Below are 13,333 nucleotides of genomic sequence, written 5' to 3'. Positions count from 1 at the left end.
TCCCTCCTAGGTCTTGCCGGCGCTGGCACCGGAATCGCTGCACTAGCCAGTCAAGGCTCCGCCCTAACTCACCTCAGGGCGGCTGTTGACGAGGACATTCGTCACCTACAAAACGCTATTTACCATCTAAAAAATTCTGTCAATTCCCTCTCTGAAGTCGTGCTCCAAAACCGCCGAGGTCTTGACCTTCTCCTCCTCAAAGAAGGAGGCCTCTGCGCCGCCCTAGGAGAAGAGTGCTGTGTATATGCCAATTCCACAGGTCTCGTCGAGGACAGCCTGAAAAGGGTCCGAGAGGGACTGGAAAAGCGTAAAAGAGATCGTGAAGCCACCAGTTATTGGTCCAGTTTTTTCACTCCCATCCTCCCATACATCCTTCCTTTTCTTGGCCCCCTATTAATAATTATTCTAGCTCTCATCTTAGGACCCTGCATCATCCGCAAAATTGTCCAGCTTGTAAGAAAACAAACGGATGCCATTTTTTCCTCGTTCGTGCAAATCCAGTATCAGCGACTCGCCACCTCTGACACCCCCCACTCCAAGATGACAGCCAACCCTCCGCGACCTCAACGCCACCGGTCGACTCGCCAACCGCGAGGCCCTTCTCAATCACCTGAACATCGCTCTCACCTCGAGTTCCAGCTTCTCTGAACCCCTGAACTTTAAACCCCTGAACTTTAAACCCCTCACCTTCGCCCAGCCCGCTGCAGCGAAGCTATTGTCAAGCGCCCGGGCACCACACCTACACTGAGCTCCAGCCTCGCTGAGCCACCGTCAACCCCTTTTTCCCCTTCCCTTACCTCCTCCTTCCCTCACCCTTAGCGGCCTCTCCGGTAAAGCCTCTTCCTCTAATTAGAAAAGAAAGGGGAATTGCGGGGACTGAGCTTGTGCCTCGACTCACCAGGCCTGGGCCAGGGGACCTGATATCACCCCCTGGGGAGGGTAGTAGGTACGGGCGTGAGTGCCCTCTGCAGCCCCCCCGAGCCTGAGGAGCGAGGTCAAGGCAGCTCCCTTTTCCTCACCCAAAATGCCACTGGCAGGGGAGGCTTGCCGGAGGAAACCGCCTTTCTCCCAACTGCCCTTTCCCCACTTCCTTATCTTACCCACATACTCCCTTGTGCCAAGGCCACTCCTGCCACCGCCAGTGCGCATGCACCGTGGCCAGAACAACCCCCGCCCGCTGCAACGGCTCCTGAATCCTCTCAGAACCAATCCTAGCCCCTCTCCCTTCAATATTGCCATTTTAGGCTACTTCACCTCCTTTCCAGCCCTGCCCCTCTTACCAGCCTATATAACTTGTAATCACCCCTGAATAAATCTCTTTGGCGCATACTCCTACTGGATGAAGAGTGTTTTTTGTCCTTATCGCCGCCCTCCACGCCTTGCACGCCTCTCGCCGAGGACCTTGGCCACGTCCTCCGCCTCGCCCTCGCCTCCGGGAAAGAGCCCCCGCCGCCGGTACCCTTTAAGCAGCCCCTAGAGCTGAGGGCTCGGCTACCGGCCGCCACTCCCCCTAGAAGCAGTAACCCCGACCGCACATAAGGTATTAACTACCTTTGTGATGATGTGAACCTCTCGTGCACTTTGGATGGGTTGTAGGGTATGTGAATATATCTGAATAAAACTACTGTAAAAATGTTTGTTTTCACTTATTTTTTAATTTTATCAGCATTAACTATCAGCATTAATGCCAACATTTTATTAAAAATCTCAACAGACACTGACACCATGGCAATATTGGTGTTTCATGTCAGCGTGGTGATTGTCACCCTCGTCTGGCCCCAGCAGCCAACAGCAGACAGAGTGGGGCGCTGGCCAGGCCCTGGGGTGCTCCTTTCTGCGATGCTTCGTGAAGATGGGTATTTTGACCTTGATCGAGGTTTGATGATCAAAGTGTTCGTAGCCCACCTCCTCCAATCTTTTTTTTCCCTCTTTTAAAGAATTTATTTCATACCTATTACATCACACAGCATGGCCTTTTTAAACACTGACACATAATTCCCTGATAAAGCAAAGACAAAATTGCTTACCTTATAGAAACAAGATACACTATCACTTTAGAGTCTTCAAACATCGTTGCACTTTAACTCTCATGATTTGACAACATATTCATGAAACAATCTGAAGACAACTACTGTTTTAACAAAGAACACTTTTAAGGAGACATGACTGTCCTAAAGCGTCTATTAGGTATGAATTTTACCAACATGACTTATAGCCGTGTAACGGTGGAGCTGGGGAGTGCTGCGCCTTCTCCAGGCTGCAGGGTGAGAACCACGGGTACCATGATGGAGCTTGTGGCCCCTTCCAAGGCCACGGCTCTCGTGCTGCAGACGTCAGCCCATGCATCTCCCTGTGCTTGTGCATGGCTTGGTGTCCACTGGGTGTCAGGATTTCTTCTGACAGCTTTATGGAATGGATCAATGAGGATAAACTCAAAGAATTTGTTTGTGGAGACTTCGCCAATACAGTAAGAATTCGGGACTCTCAGTGCCCCACTGTGACCCCAAGCTCACTCCTCAGCGGCAGACTCCAGGCTGGTTAGCACCGGGATGGACAGGCTTGCCATGGGGTGTGCCCAGGAACCAGGCATTGGAGGCCACCATGGCGCATTCATATCCTATAGGTAACATAACTGCACTTGGCTTTGCATCCCAAAGTCTGCACGCTTTCTCAGGCAGGGTGGCATGGGGTCCCTGTGGAGCGGACCCTCAGAACAAAGTGCATCACATTGGACCGCTCCTTCCTCCATAGCTCCTGGATGTACCTGTAAGCACCCACCTTGGCTTACCTGGTGGCTGCCTCCAGAGGGGAAAAAAAGCTTTTTTAAATCTTTTATTGTGGTAGTATACATACAATATAATGTTTCCCATATTAACCACTTTCCAATATACAATTCCATGTCATTATTGCACTCACAATGCTGTGCTTGCACCACTACCATCCATGATTGAAAGTTTTCCATCAACCCACACAGAATCTCTGTACTCATTAAGCATGAACTCTCCATTCCCCAACCCCACCCCTGGTATTTTAATTTCTGACTATATGAATTTGCATATTCTAGCTATTTTGTATAAATGAGGTTATAAAATATCTGTCTCTTTGTGTCTGGCTTCTTTCATTCAACACGATGTCTTCAAGTTTCATCCATGTTGTAGCACGCATCAGAACGTCATTCCTTTTTATGGCTGAATAATATTCCATTGCATGGGTAGACCACATTCCGTTTATCCATTCGTCCATTGGTGGACACCTGGGATGCTCCCACTCCTGGGCTATTATAAATAATGCCGCTATGAACCAGCTCCTCCAATGCCGAGTGGACTTTTGTGCATGAGCCATACTGAAGTCCTCTGGGAAGGAAATTCATGGGACTCAATGTATGTGTCTCTTTAACTATCACAAAAACCCTACAGTGTTGGTGGCACTGGTGGCACTTTCCAGGTGAGGACCCACAGCTAGTGAGTGTGGGACCAAGAGCCGAGGCCAGGCCCATTGGACACCAATGCCCTTTCCGCTCCGCCTCCTGACCTCATGGCAGGAGCCACTGGAGATTGTGCTTTTGCAATGATCCAGCCCCAACCTTTCTAAGAGAGATAGCAGGGGGTAGGAGGTGGTCAAAGCAGATTTGTGCTGTGCTGGGACCATGAAGGAATTTCAGAACCTGGTCCAGGGCTGCAAGGGGTGAAAAGTGGCCCCAACAACTGGCCTGTGTGCTATCCCGAGGCACCCTACCTTCAGAGGCTTGCTTTGAGCTGAGTATAAGATGGAGAAGGTGATCTCTTTCTCCAGTAGACAGTAGTCCAACTCGGAGGAGGGAGGAGAACCTCACTGATGAGAACATCTCTGGAGGCTTTCCTGAAGGTCAAATTATCATAAATCCTGTAAAATGTTCATTGCAGATGTTTTATTTATTAGCCATGGTGCTTAACTACACCGATTGTTGCTTCTTACTGGTTAAGGTTTTTAGAGTTCTGACTCCATCTCTCCTCAATTGCAGCTTCATGTTAGAGTCATCTACTGAGGATCTGGTGAAGCTTTGGAGAAGGTAAGGGAGTGTGGATGACAATTTAAAATAAAAGCTTTTGTTGCTATTGTGCCGGAACCACACAGTTCATTTTAATTGATACTGTAAATATTCGAAAGAACTATTTAAAAATTATCAATCTATTTAAAGTTGCATTTTCTAACTACAACCCAGTAAGTGCTTAAGAACAACTTGCATTACAACATTTTGTATGCTGTTTGCCTCAAATAGATTTTTAATAAAATGCACAGAATTTTTTTTAATCAGCGCACATGCTATCAGATTATTGTGTTTGCTTTTGTTTTAGGCTTCAAACACAAGCTATGTGCTGTTAAATTGAATGGGTAAAATGTACAAATAATAATTGGCTAAACATTCATGACCACAGTCAAATCAAAATCCTTGGGAAATGGAATAAAACAATTTTATGCATCAAGTGTATTGCAAAACACTTAGAGTTAAATTTCCCAAAGGTAATGGAAAAATCAGAGATGCTGCCAAAACTGGTAAGTCACTCAGTGCTTAAAAGAAATTATATCACCCTTTCTGAACTCAGGGGTTGATTTTAATTCATAGCAATCAAGACTCTTACTAGGTTACGATAAAATGCCATTGACAACAAGTACATGTGCATTCCCAATATTGTCGCTAAAGACTAAGGAAGCAGGGGCTAACCAAGCCTTCTCAATAATATTCAATTGACATTTTAGTGAATTAAGCACTAATAACTCAGAAATCCCTTTAAGTTTGAGTGTACATTCTATGTGTTGGAAAAAGTAACAGTGTTTTATTAGATTCTGGTTTTCCACTAAAGCCATGAAATTAAGGAACACGACTGCTGCATTATAAGAAACTAAATACTTGGGCTCTTTGTACAATCTTCAGAGAGACAGCCGTTTATTTGAGATATGTAACCGTCCTGATTTCCTATATGACTTTAAAGAAACTGGACTATTCTAACTGTCAACTAGACCTAAAGAGATATTTTTTGAAATAAAGATCTTAATAGAAAACACTGGAAACAATTTAAATTTACATCAATAGGGAAAATATTAAACTATAGACAGATGTCCAAGCCATATTATTGAGTAAAAAAAAATTTCAGAATAATATGTACAATATCATTACACTATTAAAAAGGATCTTATATTTACATATATTTGCACACTGCAAACTGGGACAGCAGCCACACAAGGGGAGAGAATGAGCTTTGGTTAGAAAGGGGGTGTATTTGTGTATCATTTTGAAGTTAAACATTAAGAAGTGAAACAAAAACAAGCAAACAAACCTGAAGACTCAAAATTCATAACCGATTTCCATTTTCAGTTCTAGACCATACAACTTATGTTTGCCAGCATCTTGGTTTTAAGGACTGCTCTGTAGTTTTATGCTGTAATTAGGCACCTGACATTGACAGTATATTCTGAAAAACAGTGTCTCGGAAACTGAAGAGGTTCCCCCTCCAGGCTCCCATGGAACTTGCCAGAAGTGAGAATACTTCTAGTGTCCTTCTAATCAGCTGGCTTCCAGGTTGCTGACGCTGCTGGACACCCTCTCTGGGTGGTGGGTAAACACAGTCTGGACTGCGTATCAATTCATCTGTCTCTCCCTGAGCCTCTAGCAAAGGGTTGGCCCATAGTGGGTGTCAATAAATAGAGCGAAAGGCAGTGTTGTCAGCAAAGATTCCGGGACCACAGGCACAAGCTGGGACGTGTGGCCCCTCTTGCTATAAATGTCTGTTGCATTTGATTCTCTTTGGTTTCCTGTTCCTTTTTCACCATCTGCCCTCCCGACAAGGATGCAGGCTTTGGGCACTGGGGATGAGGCACCTTTCATTCACTGCTTCCTCCCCAGTGTCTGGCATCTGGGGCCCCACACTACCTCTGATGAATCTAATATGTTTTTGCAAGCTGCTGAAGTTCTCCTTTGCTTGAAATAGTGCATGCCCATAATAAGGGTTCAAGGGAGAAGAAAGCAGGTGTTGTAACTAAGCACCCCAAATTTACCAGCTCAAACTTATTTGTGGGCACATGTTTTTAACCATCTGTTCCTGGGCTGTCCCCAGCTTGCAATAACATTCATTTCTGGTTTTCACACTTGTTTTTGACCCTGGAGACCATTCTCAACTCTTTACAGCTACAGCTTCATTTCTTACTTGGGAGGTGGTCTTGGGGATCCCCATAGCAGTTTTGGGGAACTGAGACCAGAAGCCAAATTTGCATTTAGGGCTCATGAACATCCTCCATCCTGTCAACCACTAGACTCTAACTACCCTATTGCTGAAAAATCTCCCCCCCCCACCCCCACCAGCAGGCATGAGCACCAATTTTAACGTTTATTTCTTTATTCAGTGTAGATAACCTGCCTCCCTCCAAAAGCACCTGTGAGCACATAGGCTAAAACCAGCTAGGGTGGCACCACGAGAAAAATAGAAAAGAAAAGGAATTCACATTTGCAACCACTTGGCTGTCTCAGGTTCTTTCTAGATGTGAGCTCATTGAGTCTTTGCAACGAAGGAACTTACTCTGGGGACAGGCCTTTTCCCTCCATGTTCACAGAGAAATTGATGCTCAGAGACGTTAAATAGCATGTCCACAGTCATTCGACTTGCTTATGGTAGATGTGGGATTGCAAAACACATCTGGCTGTTGGGTTTGTGCTTTTTCTAAAATACAAACAGGGGTTATGCAATGACTGGGCAGCTGTGCAGATAATAAACAGAAAACTAGGCTAAGGATGGTTGCAGCAAATGGATATAAAACATAGCTGAGAGTTTCCAGGCAACCAAGGAAACCATTACCGAGTTCTCATCTGATAAACAGGTCAAAGTGATCCATCAGGAAAAAGAAAACTGAAAAATTTGTTACAAAGATTTTTTGTAATTATGTGATCAACCTAAAACCCAATGTCTTCTGCAATTTGGGAGCTGTCTAATCTCCTTCCCTCAGAAAGTGGGGGACACAGTAATGTGGGTTCAGTTGTGGGAGGTGTCCATGGGGTGGGGGCAGTGTGGGGAGGTGAGGGGCATTTGGTTTCAGTTTAAGTGCCTAGGCCAGGCCAGATCTCCTACCCACATGGGTCTGGGCCCACAGGGGTGTACTGTGTGTGTGTGTGTGTGTGTGTGTGTGTGTGTGTGTGTGTGTAAAAGAAGAGACCATTGCTCCAAAAGATGAAAGCAGATGGAAATAGGGTAAGACTGGAGTTGTTTCTGACCCAAAAGCAGCAGCTTATGTGATTTAGTTTTTGTTTTTGTGGTTTGTTTTTTTTTTTTTAATTTGATAAAAATGTTTAAGTTCATGTCTTAAAGTTGGCAGTGAATCTCAGATTTACATAACAGTTTGCATCCATTACTTTTTTGGGTAACACAAACATCAATATGGCTAAATGTCAACTCATTTTTAGTGCTAATAACAAATTAATATTTGTAATATGCAATGTTCCTGAACAGATATAAAAACTTCTCTTCGGATTCTTTTGTTTTTAAAAGAAAACATTAAAAAAAATTCATAATGCCAAAATACACATTCTGTAAAAGTAGGAAAGTTGGAGGGGGAAAGCGTCAGTTCAGGTCATGTTTAATTCTTCAAATCATTAAGGATCAAACTCTCAATCACTACTAAAGCACTATGCAACTAAGCATTTTTCTATGTCCTAAGTCATTCTCTCCTGGTTGCAAAACTGTGATTCTTACTGTACTTGTAAGATTTGATTTGTTTTAATATGCAACACATTAACAAATTATTGCTGATATGGGCTTTTCTATTTGCTCAAGATTTTGAATTATAAATGGAATGAAGCAGCATTTCCAGCTGGCGAATGAATCCACAGGTAAGGCAAGTTCTCTTAAACTAAGTTCGTGACAATTAAACCAATAGACTGTAGCAATGAGAAAACTATTGACAAAGTACAACCAGGAAATGTTCCTCTTGATATCAGCTGGAATCTGTACTTTAAGTAAAAGAATGAGTATCTGAAGTAGCACAGAGAGGAACCAGGGCCCAAGAAAACATATAATGAACTTGGTTGGCCAAGAGAATTTTTTTAGAACTCACTATGTAACTGGAGTGGGATAAAAAGGGAAAACATAGGATAGCCTCATTCATATATGAAGTTATCCTTATATCCTGTACCAAGGCAACAACTTCTGGCAAGAGGTTATAAAAGCAATAAATAAAATCATCGTCATGGAAAATGACAGCCAGTAACTCTGAATGCTGATATGGAAAGGACATTGACAAGAGTAAACATTCTGTGCATTCAGGCTTTGGTAGTAACTGGATCTCCCAAAACACAAGCAAGGACTGAAATCCAAATAAAAATTATTATAAAGAAATAAAAAAATTTTGACACTTATAAGGAAATTCTGATAATAATCTATACCCACTATCAAGACGAAGGATAATGCAAAAAGTTGTAAGTAAAGGAAATAATTTGAGTAAATAGACAGATGTGGTATTTAGTAAGCCTAAGGCCTAAAAGTACAAAATCCCTGAAATAGGATATAAGGGAAATGTTTACCAAAAGTAAAAGATCAACAAACGCTAATGAAATGCAAATATATTCATAACATTTTGATAGGTGTTTTTTCTTCTCATTCCTAGCATGAGAAGAAAACATTTAGCAATGTTTTCCCAAGTAGAATTAAGAAAAGCAGGCAACTAACATGTAGGGGCTGGTTGCTTCCATGTAACTGATACTGAAAAGAACAGCTCTTGGAAGAAAGGGCAGGCACACTTTCAGTTAGATTTCAGGAGGCCTGTTGAAATACACGGGATTAAACACTGGCTTTCTTTTCCATCCCTTGTTTGCTCCAGTGGGTCCTTCTTGGCTGTCCGTCTCCTTCCTATTTTAGTTCTGTTGAACTGCCTTCGGTTATCCTGCAGTACTGGTTTCCCTGGGTGCCATTTTGCTGCATCAGATGCTACGTGCGGCGGCTCCCAGGCGCGTGCACAGCGTGGGACCCAGCGGGACCGTCCTCGCAGGGGGGCCGGGGGGGGGGGGAGGGCCCCCCGGAGGAGCGGCAGAGTGGGGGTGGCGGGCTGCCCCGGGGCCCCGCGGCGACCCCCCGCCCCGGCTTCGGTTTTGTTTGCTTGTTTGTTTCCTCCAGCAGCGTGCAGGCCTCCGAAGGGCACGTGCAAGGACCTAGCAAGAAATGGGCAGAAGCATTTTCCAGCTGCCCTTCCAGACCTCACCCCTCGATGAAAGCTGAGAGCACAATCTCGTCCCCCGAAGGCAGCCTCTGAGTGGGTCAAGTCGTGCCATGCAGGGAGGTGACTCTCGGATAAAAGGGGGACCAACCGTAGTTGCTGCAAATGGGTACAAAGAGCAGCTGAGAGTCTCCCAGGGGGGCGGCCAGCAAGCCCCTGGGACGGCCTATGAGTCTGCCCACAGAGAGGGTCCCTGCCCTTCCCGGTTGCCATGGAAGCCAGTGCAGGGGTAGAAAGCAGAGCATCCTGTGTTGCACTGTGAAGTAGAAGGGCTGTGTAGGAGCTAACCCATGGCTCACTTCTGCCAAATCCATCACCCCCAGGCTGGCCACGCAGCCGCGCCTCGGGGCCGGGCTTCCCCAGCCGTCCAACAAGGCGCCCGCGGCCGCCTGCGCCGTCCTCTGGGCCCCCTCTCTGCCTCCCCTGGATCGAGCACTGAGAGCTCTGTTTTGGCCCCTCCCCAGCCAGGCCTCAGCTGTGGCCAGGAGGTCCCAGCCGACAAGCCCGGGAATTGCACATGTGCAAGCTGTTTACTTGGTCCCTATAGCATGACCGTACTCCAGCAGGAATCGCCCTGTTAGGAAACGATTGTGTTCCTCAGCACTCAGTGCTGGGCTCAGCCAGCTGCAGGACCGTCTTTCCAGCAATTAAAACAAACAATCCCACATGTGCTCAGTCAACCTTGCAGAGAAAGGTGTCAGGAAGGAAAGATGTCATGGGACTCTAATAAAATGGGTTTCAAAGAAGCTTGGCATTCTGGGATTGGGGACAGGTTTTTTTTATTTTTTTATTTTTTTGGAGTCTTGGAGTCTTAGAAATTTTAGAATTGGTAGAGTTCATGGTGCTCATGGGCTCCAACCTCCATGTTTTGTGGAGAAGGAAACAGAACCAGTTTTTCCAGGATCACCATAGGTCACTGGAGGAGCTGAGACTGTTTCCCACCCTCAGCAGGATGCTCTTCTGTGCATAGTGGATGTTCCTTGAGAACCATAGGAATTAAAGGAGGCTCAAGGGAGAGGCTGATCCAGCTCTAGGATCCACTAGAGATAGTTACAGGTTAGAGGAAAAATGGGAGTGGGAGAAAAGTTGCTGAGGCAGAAATGAATATGGTATGTTCCCAGGTTAGGGAGGAGACTAGCTTGATAGGTTTTGGAGAAAAGTGAGAATTAAAGTTGGATGGTATATTGATCAGAGTTATTAATTGCAGAATCCAGAGTCAAGAGGGTTAAGGAGATTGTGGGGTAAAGGAATAAGAGAAATGAAGAAAGTGGAAAATGGATCTGATTCTCCAGCAGTAATGAGGGTTCCAGAACTAGACCTGAAATGGGAGAACAATCTGCAGCCTGAGGGTTACACCATGTGGGAATGTGAAACCCTCCCCCATCAGGTGGCAGGAACCTTGGATCCGGATGTCCAACCACATAGCAGCAGAGAAAGAAGAGTGTAGTTTTTCTAACAGCACACTGCGGCAGCTGAGCTCTCTTCCTTTACCTTCCATCTTCCCACCCCTTGCAATTCCCCAGAACATAGTAATTATAGAACTATACTATAAATGAGAAAAAGCAAAAGATTAGACATAATTGAAAATCAAAGTGCTGCCATACGAGAAAGACTTGAGGAAATCATAGTGAATACAAATGAAAGAGACAAAAACATGAAAGCAAACAGAGAGGATGATAGGATGTAGATATGAAGGTAATCCAACATAAGAATAATTGTTGCCAGGGTTGACGGTGGAGCAGAAAATGTACTCAAAGACAGTCAAACATTTTCCCAGAAATGAAGACAGACTGAATCTGTAGATTAAAAGAACACTCCATAATCCTGAAGATTTTGATACTGAACACCAAGACATACTCTGGTGGAGCTTTTAAGCTTTATGCATAAACAAATCTTCAGGTCGCTAGAAACACACAAATCAACTACAACCAGAACCGATTAAGCTCCAGACTTCTTCACAACAACAATCAAATCCCAAATACAATAGAGTATCTAAAATATTGTGAAAGAAAGTATGACTTAAGATTACTATACCCTGCCATGATATCATTCAAATGTAAAGGCAGCAAGCAGACATCTTCAGAGAGTATCACAAGTCTTCTGGAAAACCATTTTAAAAATAGGGACTTACCAACTGATATACAAATCATGGTTTAAAAAACAATAGGGAAGCCCTAAAAAAAAAAAAAAAAAAAAGGCTGGCAGTGAATATGGAGTTTACTTAAATATAAAATTAAAACTAAATTATGAGAGATCGCTTCTCGGCCTTTTGGCTAAGATCAAGTTTAAAACTAAATTATGAGAAAACATAATCTATAGCACAGTGTAAGTGCTAAAAACCTGCAAAATATTTAAAAAATCAAAATTGGGAGGGGGTCAGATGGGAGAAAAATTAATGTCTTCATCTTTCATAGCAAGGAATTGACCAGTATTGCCTGAAATCGGGATGTAAAGTTATAAAAACAAACATTAACCCAGCATCTTTTTCCTGTTCTTTTCTTTTTTTTTCCATAATTGTTCTTCCCTTAACCCTAAAGGAATCTTTAGGAAACAACATTTTTGTGGTGATGAAACTTTTTTGTGACAGTCAATGATATCTTCAGTTTCACCTTAGTTTTTTGTTGTTGTTAAATTCGACTAAAATTAAATGCCTAAACATTTGAAAGAGCAACTGTGATTTGATTCCATTTTTATAAAAATGATTTTCTTATTAACCAGTGCTATTGTCTATATGAATAGAAGGTAGTCACATAATGTTCTTATTTATGAGTGATGGTTTTGGGGTAATTTGAAACACTCATATGTTCCCATTTTGGGCTGTTTGAATTCTTTATATGTATATATTTTTTTTAAATAATCAATCAAGTAATTTACAATTTATTACAGTAGAAAGACTGGAAGGAAATATGCCAGGATCAGAAGCAGAGTTCATTTTGGGTGATGTGAGTGTGGATGATACTTAATTGTGTGACTGTCTTCGGAAAAAGTCCAGACTTCAAGGTCCTTGGCCAGGCTTCCAAGACTCCTCCTGTCATACTCCCCACTTACTTTTCCAGCTGTAACTTTCTTCTTCCTTCCCACCAAAGTCATGTATCCCATGCTCTCACCATCTGGAGCCACTCACAGTGCCCTGACCAGATGACCCTCTCTCATTTCTGGACCTTTGCATTTCTGTTTGCTCTGCTTTCAGAGCCTTCTACCCCCTCCTTGGCCCTCTCTACCATGCTTCTTTGCCTGGCTACCCCTACTCATTTTTAAGGTCTCCCCTTGGACATCACCTTCTCCATACCAGAAAGCCTTCCCGATTCCCCTCTTTGGAACTGGGTACCTGTCCATTCTGCTCTCGTGACATCTTGTGCACCCACCATCCTATTTGTCAGGCCATTTCACAACCGCTATACCGTCTGTCATCTCCCCTCACTAGACTGTGGGCTTCTTGAGAGCAGGGATCCCTTCATTTGACTCAGAATCCCTAGTGACTCATCCAAGTCTTGGGACACAGGCAGCATTCAATATTTTGGAAAAGGATGTATTTGACCTAGTTTGCAGCATATTCTTGTAACACAGGCAGACCACTGGTGGCAGAGAAAATAAGACTCCCACAGACATTCTAATATGCAGAGCTGTCAGAATCCAAAGCTGGTTGAAAAGGGGAAAACAAAAGCGGAAACAAAAGTACCACCCAAACAAGAATTAGTGAGCTAGGGTCTCTGACAGTGTAGTACCCTGGGAGTCATTGTGTCAGGAGACCCTCCCACAGCTCCCTGAGTCTTTACCAGTTCTCGAGCATCCTCAGTCACAGAGCTGCCCGAGGCAGGCGTGTGCCCAGCTTTGTGATCCCACATGAGGATGAGATGGAAACAACAGGAGGAGGAAACCAGCACACACCCTGGGACAGTGGCGAGACCTGCTCTCAGAGACGCAGCTCCCTGTTCTGCCCTCGGGCCGTGGGCTCAGGCCACCGCCAGCCTCGGGGCTGCAGACGGATGCACGCAGGTGACCAGCAAAGCGCATCTCAAATAGGGGACAGGGTGCCAAGCACCACGGTCAGTGCCTCTGAGCTCTTATTTTGAGAAGACGATGTTCTAAAATTGAGCAA

The 13,333-nt window shown here is 44.4% G+C and overlaps 2 pseudogenes; both read right to left on the bottom strand.

Moving 5' to 3' along the window:
• Positions 1-2,183: 2,183 nt before the first annotated feature.
• On the bottom strand, positions 2,184-6,209 carry LOC119506760 (annotated as a pseudogene).
• A 1,548-nt stretch (positions 6,210-7,757) lies between these two features.
• Positions 7,758-9,447, bottom strand: LOC119506759 (annotated as a pseudogene).
• Positions 9,448-13,333: the final 3,886 nt, after the last annotated feature.

Source organism: Choloepus didactylus, chromosome 12, assembly GCF_015220235.1.
Source record: "Choloepus didactylus isolate mChoDid1 chromosome 12, mChoDid1.pri, whole genome shotgun sequence".
Taxonomy (NCBI): Eukaryota; Metazoa; Chordata; class Mammalia; order Pilosa; family Megalonychidae; genus Choloepus; species Choloepus didactylus.
Note: the sequence above shows the minus strand (reverse complement) of the source record. Positions and strands in the feature narration are given on the sequence as shown.